This window comes from Canis aureus, chromosome 8 (genome assembly GCF_053574225.1).
Source record: "Canis aureus isolate CA01 chromosome 8, VMU_Caureus_v.1.0, whole genome shotgun sequence".
Classification (NCBI taxonomy): domain Eukaryota; kingdom Metazoa; phylum Chordata; class Mammalia; order Carnivora; family Canidae; genus Canis; species Canis aureus.
Genome location: NC_135618.1, coordinates 65,811,791 through 65,817,790, shown reverse-complemented (window position 1 = coordinate 65,817,790; position 6,000 = coordinate 65,811,791).

Here is a 6,000-nt window from a genome sequence, read left to right as displayed (position 1 = left end):
GTCAACGTGCTGTTAACAAAGAGGCCCCATGGATTCTGACAAAACATTGAGGAAGGAGTGGTGCAGAAGGCAGTGAAGGGAAAGGCGTGTCAAGGTCAGGGGCCATTGGAAAGGACCATATACTCTTGATGACAACTGGAAATCTAAGCTTCTTGATGTGGGACGATCAAAGAGTACAGAATGTGTCCTGTTGGCAAGATCCCCGAGATGCCTGGTCACTGGAACCTGTTATTCTCCCAAGCTCCAGGTGAGAGGACATCCAGGGGCCACGTTCTGCTGGCCTGGGAAGGGTAAAGGTGCTGGGGTCAGAGCACCAGCTGCTGGTGGGGCACTGAGCACTTTATAAAGTGGTCCCTGCCCAATCCAAACCAATGTGTGTGCAGAACTGGCCCAGCCTGGCCTCAGAAGATGGTCTCGCAGAGCAACAGTGAGCAGGTCTTTGAGGAGCTCTGCCCACCCTTCATTCAGACATCTCCAGCTAAGCCTGTGGCCACCCTGATGAAGATCGGAGCCCAAAACTTCACAAAATGTACAATTTACAAGGGTATTTTTTAGTGCTTGCATTTCTGCCTCATTAGGAAAAAAATTTTTTTAAATGATAGTTTTTGTTGTTTATGATGCACATAAAATACACACACTGTTGCTGCTTAAAAACAGCATTATTGTGAATGTTCCAAACTGAGTTTCTCTTTACTGATTGGTGTGAGTCACTTGGCAAGTTCACACTCACATGCAAAGGGAGGAGAAAACTGTATTGTTCTTTCTCCAGCTTCAAGCAAGCAGCTTTACAAATATTTGAAACTCAAAGAAAATGGGCTTCAGAAAACCTGATTAACGAATTAAGAAGCCAGCCAGAACTGCAGATATTTAGGGATTTAGGTGTGTTTCAAAAGGGAACAAACCTTGATGTCTTAAAAGAACACTGAGTATAATTAATATTCCAGAGATAGCTTCATAATCAAGACCTCAGAGCTGGCTACGTATCTTCACAGAAGCTAGATCAGATGTGTGAGTGAGGATACTCTGTGACTGTCTCAATTTGACAGTGCTGCTCCCTCCCCTGCCATGGGGTCGGGAGGAGGGGGTGGTGGTAGTTGTGATTGATGACAGGTTTTCTTTCCCCTTCTGAGATTCCTTTCACAAGGAAAGGTAAAGCACTGGCACTGCACCAGTAAACTGAGAAAGAATAGACCTCAGAGGAGTCTAGACAAAAATTCAAGCACAAAGAGACTCTAAAAAAGAGCCTCTGTGTGCCACAGCCACCTGTGCGTGTCACAGACGTCACTTGCATTGCTGGGACCCAAACAACAGAGACAGCAAGAGCCTCCTGGGGCCAGAAGACAGTAGTCCACGGGGCCCCACCGAGCCAGACTGCTGAACATCCAGGAGAAAGGACATTCTCGGACACACGAGGCCCTCCAGAGTTCGGAAGTCAGCACACCACGATGTGGCCTATCCAAGGAGAACAACTGCAGCCATCCTCCAGAGCCAGGAGAGGAAAATAAAATCTAGAAGGAAGCATGAGAGCATAAATTCCTCCCCACTTGCCACCATTGACTGTGAACAAAGCCATGGCACCAGTGCTGGCTGAGGAGGGTACTCTGAAACTAGGAATCCTATCCTTGCAAACATGCTCACCTTGAGAAATTTTAAAAATGTATAGTATGCAACTCATCAAAATGAAAATATTAGAAAGTTAAATGTTAATGCTGAAATGAAGTTAAGTTTTCTACGTAATGAAGATACATAGCCAGCTCTGAGTTCTTTCAGTAATGCCAAAAACACTGAAGTTTGGAAGAAAATGTTTACTAATGTAATTCAAGCAGGAAAAACATACAAATGTTCAAGTCTACTGTGTAAGTCATTAAGAAAAACAAAGAACAGTATTGTGACAGAAAGCCTGGCAGTGGGCATGAGCAAGCACTTCACACAAAAATCGAAACGGGCCCATCTAAAAAAGCCACAGGTTGTATGACTCCAACTGAACAACTGTATGAGTCCTTTGAACAATGCAGAGCTTAGGGACACTGACCCCACAGCTCAAAGTCCACATACAACTTTTGACACCCCCCCCCCCAAATTAACGACTAACAGTGTCCTGCTGACCAGAAGCCTTACTGGTAACATAAACTTGATTAACACGTGCTTAGTATGTTATGTGTGTGATAAACTGTATTCTTATGATTCAGTAAGCGAGAAAATAGTAGGAAAATATCTTTATTGGTACTATGCTGTATTTATTGAAATAAATACATGTATAAGTGAACCCACACAGTTCAGGCCATTCTGGAAAGGGCAAAATTATACACACAGTGAAAAGATAGGTAAGGGGAGGGAGGAATGAATACGTGGTACCCAAGGAAGGAGCTTTTAGGGCGGTAAACATGTTCTGTAGGATACTGTCATGGTGGACACACGCAATTATACAGATGCAGGACCCAAAGTGCACAACACAAGCCGTGACTTCTAACATTAATGACAGGCTTCAGATAATAACCCATCACCACTGACCCACCCAAGGAAACAATGTACCACACGAAGATGTTCACAACAGCGGGGAACTGAGACAGGGAGGGGTTGATGGTCTCCCTGTACCATCTGGCTAATTTTCCTACCAACCTAAACTGCTCTAAAAAATAAGCTTACTAATTGAAAAAAAAAAAAAAAGAAACATCTTCCAAACATGTGAAAATATACTTAAGCTCACTGGTGATTAAGAACAAACCCAGGGCCACCCACGTAGTATCAGGGCCTAGCCCAGCTAGAACTCTCTGTGTCTCACCAACAAGCCAAGCTTGCTTCCCCGCCCCCAGTCCCCACATCCACATTTCCTGCCACTCACTCAGGGAGCCCCTGAGGTGCTTTCCGAACGGTGGTAAAGCGATGTGATTAACATTTATGGAGAAATGCTCAATGTGGAAAATATACTTGAGCCAGCAGAGGAAGGAAGTAGCATAGAACAGAAACTTCTTTAATGGTCCATGGATGAAAGAACGAGCAATTTTAATGTGGCAAGAAAGGGATGAAGGGGAAGGGAGAGAAGCCACTTACAGGTACCAGGTACCACAACAACAAGGATAACACAGGATGGAGAAAGAGCTCAGAATGAATCCCATTCTTCTGGACAGAGTGACAGGCAAGGTAATGGAACAAAGGGCGGCCGGGGACAAGAGCAGAAGGCAAGGGCAGGGGGCTGCAAATAATTACTTCTGGATCTACTGGATCTATTAACCTGAGGTGTCCTCTGGACAACCTCCATGGAAACGCTGGCAGGTGGCCACGCAGAGGCATCTGGTCCACATGGGAGAACTGACATAGTGGGCGGTTCAGAGCACTGGAGGGTGAGGTCCGACAGGTGTAAAGCAAAAAGTCATGAGTGGGGGTGCAAGAAATGACATATGGAGAGGTCAGAAGCAGCAGTCAGGAAGAGAGCAGGAGAGGCTCGTCACTGAAACCAATAGGGCAGACTCTGCAGAGGGAAAAGGCGGCAGAGTGGTCAAAGGCAAGGAGTGGCTCGACCAGGTCAGGTTCTGGGGAGGGGCTGGGCAGAACCGAGACTGTAGGCTATGGGAAAAACATGAGTGGGAAATAAGCAATCCTTGCCAGAGGTGTCACTGCCCAGTCTGAGATGCAAATCAGACAGATGATCAGAGAGAAATATTTAGTGAGACTTACTGGAGGGTGGGAAGTCCATTCCTCGAGATTCCTCATCCTACCCCTGGCTTGAGCAGTAAAACCGATGCACTTATGGGATGCTCTTTTAGTTACCAGAGAAAGTATGCACTGGGAGCTCCCTGGACAGTATGCCTCCTTTACATGAGGCAGAAGTAAGGCACCACTGGCCATGGTTTAGGGACTGTCACTTAGAAAGCCTGTTCACAATTACAGCAACACAAAGAAATCGCAAAATGCACAAGAAAACAAAACTGTTTCAGCAGGTACGTGTAAGTCAAGCAATGAATAGTATTTGTCATTTTTTGAAACTAATCTCAAGCACAAGCAGCGTTCGTACTTTACCTTTAAGGGCTCTGAAGGATCATGCTATCCACACATATGAACATGACAGAGGTGCTTGCTGCAACTCTGGCACTCCACGTGCTGCCCAACCACACCTCTCTTCCCCTTCTACCTTCGCATCCCCACCTTAAAATCTGAACTCCTCACCTCGTAGGGAATATTATATAAGCAAGTGTGGAAAAATTCATAAACAGAAACACTCACCACAGATTTATTCATTTTCTACTGCTCTTGGAAAAACACAGAGAACAGTGAAAGTAGGAGCACACCTGGAGAAAGAAAAGAGAAGTAATGAAGTTGTGTGAGATGGGGATTGCCAAGGAAAGTACTCTCAAGAAACATTCCTTAAAGGACACCTATGTGACAACATACCTTAAAACCTTCAGAAGTGACTGGAAGAATGAGGGGGCATCTACCACTCTGCAGCTCCCACCTGACCATGTGGCAACTGAGTGAATATGCATCTGTCTCACTAGTGAACAAACACTAAATCATACTGAAATGATCCTCCACCATTAAATACAAGATAAAACAAGATACCCTCTTACATTCACCTATTTTCTTACTACCTCCTTTAACTACTTAGATCAGGACAAGGTGCTCTCAGCAAAGAGGTGGACTCAGGCACGATGTTTCAAAATTATTCACAAGAACTTAAATGTGCTGCTGTAAGGATCATTTAAGAAACTTATTCTGTGTAACAGTAACAGGGCGGCCAGCACGCGCGCCCAGGAGCTCAGGCCCGAGAGCAAGCCCACCCACGGACCCCGTCGCCCTGGACAAGCCGCCTCCCTTCTCAGGCCCAGGCTCCTCTGTCAACCAGGCAGCCGCAGCCCGGCCCTCCTCGCACACCGGCCCTGCGCTCCACCGGCAGATGCCCCAGGGCACAACGCAGCCGGCTCCGCACACACTCCTGGGCGCTTAGAGACCCGTCTGCAGGCTGGACAGGGCGACGGCGCAGCAAGCGGGGGACGGGGCAAGGGGAGGCGGGAGCCCCTTGCGCCCCCGGGAAGCCGGGACCCCACGAGTCCCGCGTCCCGGGGGAGCGCCCATCCCTCCCCGCCCGCGCGCACTCTGGCCGCCCGGAAGATCCACAACCGCCAGGAGGCCCGCGAGCGCACGACCTACCCCGTCGGGACCCGCCGAGCTGCCCCAAGGCTCGCGAGGGATCCGGGGCGGGGGCTGCTCCTCCTGCGCCTCCCGGGGCCGCCGTTCCCGGGGCGCCGGCTCTGGAACTAGCGCGCAAACTCACTTCGGGCCGACCACCCTCCGGGGCCCCAAACGGCCGCCTGACGCCTCGCCGTCCTGCGGCCGCAAACCGGCCGGACCCGGGCCCCGCCGCCGCCGCCGCCGCCGCCGCCGCCGCCGCCGCCGCCACTCGACCGCCCGGCTCCTCCGGCCCAGGCCCGCGGGCTCCGGGGCTCGCGCTGGGGGGATCCCGCTCGCGCCTCCGCCCGGCCCGCGCGGACCCGCGCCCGCTGGGTGCCGGCCCGGCCGGACGGCGGACAGCCCCGCAGGTCCCGGGGAATCCTCGGCCGCCGGAGGCCGAAGCCTGGGAACCGCGGCGAGCGGTGACCTGCGCACGCACAGGAAGCGAGAGCAGCGCGGCCGCACTGCGCCTGCGCCAACACGCACACAGGCCGAGCTGCACATGCGCACCACGGCGCCGGCGTGCGGCCCGGGTCCTGCGGGAGCCCCCTGGGGGAGCGGCACCAACACCCGGACTCTGTTTCCCGGGAGTCCAAGCGCCCACACGCTAGGGGACGTCTCGAAAGTCTCCACCTCCTCGGGTGGGTAAGAGGCACCGTGCTCAGAGGATTGACCATCCGGACCTACTGCCCGATGTCCCAGTCGTCTTCGCTCCCGTGAGGAATCGAGGAGACGTGTCGCTTCTAGCAGCGGCTGTGCCTGCGTCCTGGATCCCTGGTCCTTTCCTTGCCCTGAGGTCTGTCTGTCGGCTTGGCACGGAGACTTCCACAAGCA